The sequence below is a fragment of the Xenopus laevis genome, chromosome 5S, assembly GCF_017654675.1.
Source record: "Xenopus laevis strain J_2021 chromosome 5S, Xenopus_laevis_v10.1, whole genome shotgun sequence".
In the NCBI taxonomy this organism is placed as follows: Eukaryota; Metazoa; Chordata; class Amphibia; order Anura; family Pipidae; genus Xenopus; species Xenopus laevis.
In genome coordinates this window covers 22413970-22426830 of record NC_054380.1, presented here as the reverse complement: position 1 = coordinate 22426830, position 12861 = coordinate 22413970, and positions in this window count along the sequence as shown.

Below are 12861 nucleotides of genomic sequence, written 5' to 3'. Positions count from 1 at the left end.
TGCAAAAATACATGATTTCTGGTCTAATCAAGCCACCCATGTTTCATCCTGCTGAAATTGTCTGGCCACATACTCTCACACATTTCATACAGTTGTCTTGGTGTCATATTGTTGTTCCACAGTGATACACACATCATCTCTGTGCAAAGGAGACTTGGAAAACATAATGACTCCGCTCCACCCAAGGGACCACTCGGCCCATCACATGCTATGCAACATCTTGAATTCTCAATCGCAAAAAAAAAAGCCCAGGCGAGCATCCATAGAGCAGAATAATAGAATAAAAGGAACATTTATTGGGCCAAATCAGTCTTTTTCATTGTTCTTCAGGGGCACTGGCTCCCTAATAAACAGTTTTATGCACCCATTATCACCTGAACCCAGTTAGTATATGATTTAGGGGTACATCTAAAACTGTACATCAGAAACTGTAATGATATCACAGGGGATTGATTAAAACCAGGCTGAGCATTTACTGATATGGTTGCATGTTGGATTCCTAAAATGACCTAGGTCCTAACTTCTATGTACAGTTGGAGGTAACTTTATCTAGACTTTTGGCTCAGAGGGTCCATCATGTCTTATTTATGTGCAAAGATAATTTTCAGACTTATTTCTCTTGAGATAAAGGCTATGACATGTTTTGCTGTGGTGTGCCATGTGACCTCTATTACCTCCATCTGTAGTAACCAGCATTATTTGGAAATCCACGTGTGACCAAACCATATTGGTGGCTGCTCTATATTATGCCAACAGTGGCTAAAGGAGGACCTGATAAGAGATTTTTCAGGGCAAGAAATCACGAGCTAAGAGCAACTTGTTGGATTGGTATGCTCGGCAAGACAGACTTGCATCTCCATGTCAGTTGCGTGCAAATCTCAATCCAGGGCGTGAGCGGGCAGTGTCATTAAGCAGTCCATAAAGCATTCAACACAGCAGTGCAAAGAGAAAATAGTTCTTTGAGCTGTGGAAAATAGCCAGATGACTCATTTACTCTGTCCTCTTCAACTACCGGAATAATAGTGGCCAAAGAGACATCAAATTTTTATATTGCTTGATTCCCACATTGACAGCTCTGTTATGGAGTGTGAAGCAGCATTGCTTGGTCATGGTCACCATTGAATATTTTAACAGGACTGTTTTTTAGAGGGCCAGTAGATCACCCAAAGCAAGACAATTACTAATTGGTGGTTCAGATGCAGTTACACCTCCTGCTATGGGCACTCCCATGCTCCCTAATGGAAAGGTAAGGGATGATGGAAGGGGATGCCATGGTTTTCAGTTTGATTAGAACTGTCCCTGGTCCTCCCTCTGCAGCCTGTTCATTGTCCATAAATGTGCAGTATTTACCCCAGGATAGGGAAGTTCATTGAATTAAGTTTTAGGGAGGATACGACTCTAAAGCAGACGGTTCTTTGAGTTTTTCACTTAGGGCTCATATGCTGATCCCAACAACCAGACGTCCCCCAGCATTAGCATTGGAACTACAGACAGGGTGACAGGTGTCTGCAAAACATTACTTTTACACCCAGTGTCACCCCTTCCAGATTGTAAGTTCTAAGGAGCCTGGCCCTCCGTACTTCCTATATTCAAAGGTATTTGTAGGCTTGATTGTACATATTAATGTTTATTAGATACCTCCACTGGCTGGTCCTTTAGTTTGAGAAATATCCAGCTAAAAACCTACGGGCCTAATTTATTAGCACATATAATAAATAGAGATGTCGCGAACTGTTCGCCGGCGAACTTGTTCGCGCGAACATCGGGTGTTCGCGCTCGCCGGAAGTTCGCGAACGTCGCGCGACGTTCGCCATTTTGGGTTCGCCATTGTTGGCGCTTTTTTTTGCCCTCTCACCCCAGACCAGCAGGTACATGGCAGCCAATCAGGAAGCTCTCCCCTGGACCACTCCCCTTCCCTATAAAAACCGAAGCCCTGCAGCGTTTTTTCACTCTGCCTGTGTGTGCTGAAGAGATAGTGTAGGGAGAGAGCTGCTGCCTGTTAGTGATTTCAGGGACAGTTGAAAGTTTGCTGGCTAGTAATCGTTTTGATACTGCTCTGTTATTGGAGGGACAGAAGTCTGCAGGGGTTTGAGGGACATTTAAGCTTAGGTAGCTTTGCTGGCTAGTAATCTACCTTCTACTGCAGTGCTCTGTATGTAGCTGCAGTGGGCAGCTGTCCTGCTTCTGATCTCATCTGCTGACTGCTGCAATAACAGTAGTCCTTGTAAGGACTGCTTTTATTTATTTTTTTGTTGTTTTACTACTACTACTACTACTACTATAAGAGCCCAGTGCTATTAGTCTAGCAGTGTTGGGGAGTGGGACTGGTGTGCTAATCTGCTGCTCCTAGTAGTTCAGCAGCACCAACTTTAATTTTTTTTTTTTAATATTCATTTTTTTTTATTTTACTTTTTTTTATTTTACTACCGCTGTAGTAGTGTATAAGTTGACCTTTTAGGCATTATTTGCCCTGTAGGCATTATTTGCACACTGTTTTCTTCAACCCGCCATCTAGCTGTGTGACCTTGTTCACATTCTGTCTAAATATCCATAATATTACCGTCTCCAGAAAAAACACCGGAGTGACTTTTTTCAAGCAGCCATAATATATTTTACGTAATCCGTATCCACCGCTGTAGTAGTGTATACGTTGACCTTGTAGGCATTATTTGCCCAGTTTTTTTGGCCGCAGCCACTGAAGCACAGAGGCCAGAAAAAATATGCCATATAAATGCTGAAAATAGTCATTTTTTGCCATACGTTGACTCAACGTATATGGCAAAAAATGACTATTTTCAGCATTTATATGGCATATTTTTTCTGGCAACTGTGCTTCAGTGGCTGCGTCCAAAAAAATGCATATTTTCTGCATTTATATGGCATAATTTTTCTGGCCTCTGTGCTTCAGTGGCTGCAACCAAAAAAATGCATATTTTCAGCATTTATATGGCATAATTTTTCTGGCAACTGTGCTTCAGTGGCTGCGACCAAAAAAATGCATATTTTCAGCATTTATATGGCATAATTTTTCTGGCCTCTGTGCTTCAGTGGCTGCAACCAAAAAAATTTATATTTTCAGCATTTATATGGCATAATTTTTCTGGCAACTGTGCTTCAGTGGCTGCGACCAAAAAAATGCATATTTTCTGCATTTATATGGCATAATTTTTCTGGCCTCTGTGCTTCAGTGGCTGCAACCAAAAAATTTATATTTTCAGCATTTATATGGCATAATTTTTCTGGCCTCTGTGCTTCAGTGGCTGCAACCAAAAAAATGCATATTTTCAGCATTTATATGGCATAATTTTTCTGGCAACTGTGCTTCAGTGGCTGCGACCAAAAAAATGACTATTTTCAGCATTTATATGGCATATTTTTTCTGGCCTCTGTGCTTCAGTGGCTGCGGCCAAAAAAACTGGGCAAACAATGCCTACAAGGTCAACGACGTTGACCTTGTAGGCATTGTTTGCCCAGTTTTTTTGGCCGCAGCCACTGAAGCACAGAGGCCAGAAAAAATATGCCATATAAATGCTGAAAATAGTCATTTTTTGCCATACGTTGACTCAACGTATATGGCAAAAAATGACTATTTTCAGCATTTATATGGCATATTTTTTCTGGCAACTGTGCTTCAGTGGCTGCGACCAAAAAAACTGGGCAAACAATGTCTACAAGGTCAACGTATGGCAAAAAATGACTATTTTCAGCATTTATATGGCATATTTTTTCTGGCAACTGTGCTTCAGTGGCTGCAACCAAAAAAACTGGGCAAACAATGTCTACAAGGTCAACGTATGGCGAAAAATTACTATTTTCAGCATTTATATGGCATATTTTTTATGGCAACTGTGCTTCAGTGGCTGCGTCCAAAAAAACTGGGCAAACAATGCCTACAAGGTCAACGTATGGCAGTTGTTTAAAGAGAACAGTAGATTACTAGCCAGCAAAGCTACCTAAGCTAAAATGTCCCTCAAATCCCTGCAGACTTCTGTCCCTCCAATACAGAGCAGTATCAAGCAGATTACTAGCCAGCAAACTTACTATCATCTGTCCCTGAAATCACTAACAGCTCTCCCCCTACACTATCTCTTCCAAGCACACACAGGCAGATTTTTCAGATACATTTTTGCCCTTGATCCCCCTCTGGCATGCCACTGTCCAGGTCGTTGCACCCTTTAAACAACTTTAAAATCATTTTTCTGGCCAGAAATGTCTTTTCTAGATGTTAAAGTTCGCCTTCCCATTGAAGTCTATGGGGTTCGCGAACCGTTCGCGAACCGCTCGCATTTTTGCGCAAGTTCGCGAATATGTTCGCGAACTTTTTTTCCGACGTTCGCTACATCCCTAATAATAAATGGTATTGCAACCAATCAGCAAATAGCTTTAGAATCAATGTGGGCATATCGGATCAGAATGGATTGCGGGAACGAAAAGATGCTGCTGCGATCCGAATGAATTTGTCACCCTGCCCGATCGGCATCTGGCCAACTATTAGCCATATATCGACCGGGAAAGCCCGTTGGAGGGCTCTACGCATGGGCAAATAAGTTGCCGACTTGGTCTGTCGGCAGCTTTTATCGGCCCATGTATGGGGGCCTTAAAAGAGATGCACAGGAGGAGGGAGGGAGTAAGAGATGCACAGGAGTAGGGAGGGACTAAATGATGCACAGAAAGAGGGAGGGACTAAGAGATGTCCAGGAGGAGGGAGGGACTAAGAGATGCATAGGAGGAGGGAGGGACTAAGAGATGCAGAGAAGGAGGGAGAGACAAAGAGATGTTCAGGAGGAGGGTGGGACTAAGATGCGAGAGAGGAGGGAGGGACTAAGAGATGTACAGGAGGAGGGAGGAACTAAGATGCTCAGGAGGAGGGAGGGACTAAATGATGTGCAGAAAGAGGGAGGGACTAAGAGATGTGCAGGAGGAGGGAGGGACTAAGAGATGCATAGGAGGAGGGAGGGACTAAGAGATGCAGAGAAGGAGGGAGGTACTTAGAGATGTGCAGGACGAGGGAGGGAATAAGAATTGTGCAGGAGGATAAAGAAAAAAGTAATTTATGTTTCCTCCCTTTCAGGAGACCCCAGCCCCAGGAGCCTATGATATACAGGATTTTCTGCAAGAAAGACAACCTAATCCTGTATAGTCGATCTTTAGAGAGAGAGAGATAGAGAGAGAGAGAGAGAGAGAGAGAGAGAGAGAGAGAGAGAGAGAGAGAGAGAGAGAAACATAAAATATATTTGTATATACACATGTTATATATAATACATATACAGTATAAAGAGATGAATTATCTGTACAAGATTTGTTTGCAATGTTGTGCTACTGCTCCCTCCATACATTATATATTGATGATATTGATTATATATTGATGTCACCATTGGCATTTCTTCTCTGGTTAAAGATGGGCTGTCAGCTGCTTTTATATTAGTGAGGAACCCTTGGTCACCTTTCCTTGCAGAGGGATTTATGTGTCCTATTTCTCTGTACAGTTAGTAAATAAAAGACAGATGTATTTAATGTCACCTCCAGGGTGAGCTGCAAATATCAGGCACATATTGCAGAGCCCCAGCAAATCTCTCTGTAACACTTGTGCCTCCACTGGGCGATTTTACTGAGTTATGAAACTGGCAGTTGCGTGCTGTGGGGAAATCAGTGCTGTTGATTATCTCTTTTATCATATTAACCAAATTGAGACTGTTTGCCTGTGATGCTGGATGAGGAGAAATGCACATAAGGCACAAGTTAAAGATCATTTTGTTCACTGTGTTGCCTTTTCCTGGTTCTCTTCTTACCTCACAAATCGTTCCTTCAGTGTCTCTTACAATGGTATAACATCTTCTCCCCTACCTCTTTCTGTTGGGGTTCTTCAGGGCTTTGTCCTGCACCCCCTTATTCTTCTTCATACTTCCTCCATGAGCAAACTAATCAACTTGTATGTTTTCCAATCCCACCTCTATGCTGACGTTACTCAGATCTGTCCTCTCCTGTTCTCAACCCAGAGCTTTTTAACTCGAGTCTCCTCCTGCCTGTCTGCTATCTCTACTTGGATATCACATCACTACCATAAATTAAACTTCTCTATATCGAAAATGGTTCTCTTTCCCCCAACTAACACCCGTAACATCCCAGAAGTATCTGCCATAGTTAACAATTCCACTGTCACCCCATCTCCCCAGGCCCGGTGCCTTGGGGTTATCCTCAATTCAGCCCTGTCCTTTACTCCTCATATCCAGTCACTTATTAAATCATGTCACTTTCACCTAAGGAACATATACAAAATACGATCATATCACCCAAGATGCTGCAAAAATTCACTCTCTCATCATATCACGTCTCTCTATTAATTGGCCTTCCCCACCAGAGACTGTCACCTCTCCAATCCATAATGAACACTGCCGCCAGGCTTATACACATCAGCAACCGCTCCTCCTCCATGCCACTATGCAAATCCCTGCACTGGCTTCTGCTACCTTTCAGAATAAAATTCAAACTAAAGACCCTGACTTTCAAAGTAGTCCATAACTCTTGCCCACCCTACATTTCTGAACTGTACTAGGTACTCATCCAACTGCTTCCTACTCCTCTACTGACCTGCTCCTCAACTCTTCTCTCATTCCCTCCTCACATGCTCCCATTCAAGACTTTGCAAGGGCTGCACCCCTCCTCTGGAAGTCTTTTCCATGGTTTATCTGACTTTATCCCAACCTTTCTGCTTTCAAATGATCTCTTAAAACACACTTATTTAGTGAAGCTTACCCTCATTCTGTTTAGCTACCAAAAGCAATACCTTATGCCACATCTCTCACCTGCTTGTTTCTGATCTTTGCTCACTCCTGCACCCTGTGTCTCAATCCCTCCCCCTTTTAGATTGTAAGCTTTTTTTGCACAGGGCCTTCTTCACCTTTTGTATTGGTTACTGGTTGCTATTTATGTAACTCTGTATGTTCTGTGTATAAACACCTTTATTTTACAGCACTCTAAAAATATTAATAATAATAATAATATTAATCCTCACTGGAATTTGCCTGGTGGAGGCTAATTAAGCTGAAAAGTTGGTGTAAACTCAAGCTGTTCATACTCGAAGGGAAGAGCATATATAATGGGGACAATAGAAGTGGTAGAAGATATGGGATGTGGGGAAGAAAAACATAGTAAAAGTCTCTTCATTTGGGAGACAAAAAAGAAATTGGAAGCAGAAGACAAGGGAGTAACTAGAGGTTAATGGGAAGGGAAGTAAATAGACTAATGCACAGGATAAGGGCAAGGGAAACAAAATGAGTGGGGAACAATAGGGCAAGAGTGGTGAATAGTGGCAATTATGGTGGGTTGGATGGATGGCATTGCCTGGAGTCATTTTAATACCCAGTTAGCTGCTGTGGTCTGTCCCAGCCCCTATGTGTGTCCCCTGGGTGCTGCGGTTTTATTGTTAGATAATAATAGAAAAGCTATATAGAACAGCTGTAACCTTCACACATGGGGCAAGCCTGTCTGGTCATTGTTGATGGTGCCATTATGGTTTCTTCCAACAAAAGAGTTACTCTTTCAAGAGAGATATGAGCCCTATGTATCATATGTTTAATTACTGGCAATATAAAACAAGGCATCCAAATATCTAAAAAAAAAACTTTCTGGTGCCTTATTTAGCATGACATCTTTTCAGATAAAACATGGGTAGGTATTGTCTCCCTGATGTGGTTGTACTGGCAGATACATTAGATACATTCAAGAAAGGGTTGGATCTGTTTTGAGTGTAATACAGACTTGTGTTTGCAGGATCTACACACGGACCCAAGCAAATATAATGTCGTTCCACCTCCTTCAGAGCCTCGTGAATGCAAGTAAGAATTCTAAATACTCTTTGATCATTTCGATTTTATCGCTTTGGGTTAGTGAATTGAAGATATGGAAAGGTGAATAAATAATTATTAGTATTTTGCATTTGTTCTTATTTCTATGTCCTGTGAGGGTAATAAGAATGTTGACCAATATATGCTATCTGCTGATTGGTTGCTATGGGTTACTAGACCTGATCGAGACTTTGTGACCCATTGCCCCTGGACCCAGTGGGATAATAACTAGCTCCTAGAAGCCTGAATGCAATTACCTATCCTTTTATTGTACCCTATATTTTCTTATAGCCTGTGCTAAGAGATACGTTTATGATATAATTCTATAATTATAATAATATATTAACCGGTATGTGTAGTACGAGCCATTATGCCACCAGTCAGAACTGAAGGGGGTGTCTTTATTGTAAATCACCCAATGGCACTCTTCTACATCAAAAAGCTGAGTTTCCAGCAAATAAAAAGCAAATTGTGCCCCTAAACATATCTTGGTGAATATTATTCAACATTTCTCCGTCTCAAGACTGAGTGGAGGCACATTGAATATCAGCAAAATCTACTCAACCCGTTAAACAAGGTGATTAATGCTGAACAATAAACAGTAAAGATGCTGATGCTCAATAATTCCTCCTACGAAAAACAAAAACCAATTAACTTCATCATGGGCTATTAAGTGTGTCGTCTTTAGTGGCACTTCATGGGAAAGGCTTTGATTACAGCAATTTATAGCAATTATACATTGTGTTATATTTCACTCATTTGGCATCTCTCCTTTTATTACATTCAATCAATTTTGTGTGTTTCATGGATTTTATTTTATCATTCAGTTGTTTTGTATCTGTAAGTACCGGTATATCATTTTTGTTTTCATTTGCCAAAATGCATCCAACCCACTATATCATAGTCAAGAGGCAGGAATGTAGAGTTAAAGAACACAAGTACATTATCAGCCAGAAAGTGTTGGACCTGTTCTCCATTTTACACTAATACCCAACCTATTGTGCCACTGGGTATCCTGTGCTGAGACCACCAGAGCCAAGATTTAATGTGACTGCCAATAGAAAATACACCCAAGCTACATGGGAGTATGGGGAAGAAGGTCTTGATCATTTGAAATGTACTCAAATGGTATCATACCACCATCAGCCATGTGCGATATGCTGACCTGTGACATTCACTGGACAGTTCATTATGTATCTCCAGAGGGAACTGGCTATAATGTTGCATCTGGTGCACACAATCATTCATTTCATTGTGAGAACAAGTTTAGCTTTGGGCCAGATGCTTCAGCAAAGGCTGCTTAATCTGAATGTATACAGGGTGTATGCAAAACTGTATGGTATACTGTCACTGTTGGGTCATTTACGCTTATGGCTGTACTATTACATTGTGTATGTTGCCCCACTGTAACAACCCATATCATCCAATTAGCAAATCAACAACACATGCAATGTAATAAGCACCCCATATCACCCAATGAGCAACCAATTTACTCTAATGAGCAACCATGCCATCTAATCAGCACACCAGCATGCCATGTAACCCATGTTATTCAATGAGCAACCTATAGTATCCAATGAGAAATCCATATAATCCAATTAGGAACCCATGACATCCAATGAGCAATTCATATCATTCAATTAGAAACTCATATCATCCAGTAAGCAATCTATATCATCCAATAAGCAAACCAAATCATCCAATGGGAAATCCAAATCATCCAACAGCAACCCACATCATCCAATGAGCAACCCATATCATCCAATGAGAAACCCATATCATCCAATGAGCAATATATATCATTCAATAAGCAACCCAAATCATCCAATGGGAAATCCATATCATCCAAAAGGCAAACCATATCATCCAATGAGCAACCCATATCATACAATGAGAAATCCATATCATCCAATAGGCAACCAATATCATCCAATGAGAAATTCATATCATCCAATAGGCAACACATATTATCCAATGAGCATACCATACGACCCAATGAGCAATCATACCAGCTAATCAGCAAATTATCAACCCATATTCAATAACCCATATGATCCAATGAGCAACCCATATCATATAATCAGCATCAATACCATCTAATCAGCAAACAGGCCCATTTTATGCCGTTAGAATAATGGAGGAAGACATCACAGAAACACTGACTGCACAGTAGAACCATGCCATATGATACAGTCAAGGGTTTTGCCATTTAGCTGTATAAGAGTTGTTTAATGCAGATTTCATTCCCTTGCAATTGATGAAGCTTCAAGAAGCTTCCACTGAAGTCACAGGGAATTGAGGAAAATGTCATCGATACAGTGAAATGCCAACAAAATCCCATAATCTCAATAGCAATTTCACAAATTCAACCAGATTATAAACAATGACTTCCCGTCTCAACTCCCACCCTTCCCTAGGAAATAATATGAGATTGTCGGCTCTCAGCCGGGGTAAGTCATTACCCAAGGGATATTTTGGTTGTTAAAGCTGTATTAGAACAGTATTGAAATGAAGCATTTTCAGGAAAGTTATCAATTGTTCCATACATTACAGTGTTATAAATAGTCCCCATAAACCAAGACTGGGTGCCAGTGAGATAGGCCAAACCACTGATAATTATTTATTCATTAGTGTGTGTTTTTACTTTTTTACAACTACTGTTGTACTTCAGTGAATAGGGTTCCCTTGTATTTGGTTACAGTTATCCCACAAGGCCTGGGGCAAATCCACTCCAGGGAGCAGCGTGGGTAGACATAGCAGCAGAAGAATTAAAGCTCATCGTGATTGGGGCACGAGGGGCCCAATAGACGGGGGGAGGGTCTGGAGTCCCCAGCTCTGATGCCTTTAGGGTACATCACTTCCAATATGTATTTTTCAATATATGTCAAGACTAATACTTGTGCCTCAAGTACAGGCAGCAGCGTAACTAGAAAGGAAGCAGACCCTGCGGCTGCAGGAGGCAAGGGGGAGTGGGTCAGATTAATTTTTGTGGGGCACTGGGTCACCAATGTTATGCCCCTGACTTCAGGGTCACATTTTAATTACAGCTGTGTTAAAAATAAGAGCAGTATGTTGAAAAAAAAAACAAACTAAAGCTCAAAATCCTTATGAAAGGTTTTATTTCCATCCAAGCAAATGCATTGGGAACATTCTATTCCAAATAAAAACATGAAGCGAAATGGATCAAATGTGTTTTATTCCTTTACAGAAAGTGAAGAAAAGGGAATATTAGGCAGCAGTCCCTGCATTCATCTTTCCCAACTCATTGACTGTATCAAGTGAAAGATGTTTCAAGCTGTTGCTTTCCTTTGAATGAGGGAACTAATATTGAGTTGTATAATCAGTGTTTCTGTGCTGCACATCTGTGTTGTATGGACTCCACCAACTTCCAACAACCTGTTCCACAATTCTTCTGCATTTCTTGCTTTTGCTTCACAAACAGTTTTAACCCCCCCCCCCAAGTTTTTTTTTAATTGGGGTATTGGGCCACTCCATAACATCAATCTTGTTGGTGTAGAACTAAGATGTTGCTGGTTTACTGGTGTGTTTGGACTCGTTGTCTTGTTGAAACCCCCATTTCAAGGGCATTTCCTCATTGGCATAAGGCAACATGATCTATTCAAGTATTTGGATTGAAACTGATCCATGATCCCTGGAATGGAATAAATAGACCCAACACCATAGTATGAGAAACATCCCCATATCATGATTCTTGTGACCCAGGCTCCACTCTCATTCAGTGTTTGGGGGGTGTCTGACAAACAGTCAGACCCAAAAAGAACAAACTTGCTTTCAACAGTCCACAAACTTTTGCGCCATTTCTCTTTAGGCCAGTCAATGTGTTCTTTGACTAATTGTAACACATCACTTGCACAAAGCCCTGCTGACATCACTGAATGCTTAATTTCATGTCCAGTTCTAATTTATACTGGGAAATGCCTTACAATAACAGAAGAATGTGGGGGGGGGGGGTAAGGGGTGGAAAACAAGTAACTCTTGTAAAAACCGAGGGGAGTTGAAATCTCTGAGTAAAGTGGCTGGATATAAAATATTAAGTCTTGTGACTTCACTAAACACTAAATATATAAGGTATTTGGGGAGCTGATATGCTTATTTTAGTCATTAGTCAAACTGCTCATTGGTTGCTACTGGTAACTGCACTGGGGCAATTTAACATCTGTTGGTCACTCAGCACCAAGTTCATAGACAGATGTTACCAGAACTTTTACATTTAGCGTTCCTGATCAAATAATCTCATGTTCTTTCTAATATTAAACGTGTATCCGTGCGAGCAGCGAGCTGCAATACTTCCCCCCCTGTATTGAAATGACTGCACTTAAAGTAGAACTAATGCTTAACTAAAGAAGTAACTAGAAATGTTGTACATTATGTTTTTAGGTTCTGTACCAGCCCAAGGCAATCACAGCCCTTTAGCAGTAAAGATCAGTGTCTCCAAAGATGCCCCAGTAGCTCTCCATCTTCTGTTCTGCTGATTCACTGCACCTGCTCTGTGCTGCTGTCACTTACTGAGCTTAGGGACCCACTCACAATATACAGTACACAAAGAATAGAAATGTTACAATATAAGGCTGATTATTAATTAATACAGATAATTACTACATGGCAGCACAGAAACCAGTGCAATTAGCACCAGAATTTAATAATCAGCCCTGTAGCATCATCTTATATTACAGACCAACCTCATTTTCTGCTGGATAATTAGTGACGAGCCCTAAGCTTAGCTTCTCAACAGCTGCTCAGAGCCCACTGAGCATGTGAGTGTCACAGACACTTTCCAAGATGGTGACCCCCTGTGACAAGTTTGAAGTCCTGGATCATTGCTGCTATTGACAAGCTGAAACTTTAGGCTGGTGCAATAAGTTCAGTATATAAAATATGCCATTTTTAGCCACATTCAGTGTCGGACTGGGACACCAGGGGCCCACCAAAAAAACGTAGGCCTCTATTTGCCTATTCTGTTTTCTTTAAATACTATAATCTTTTATTCCATCTATTT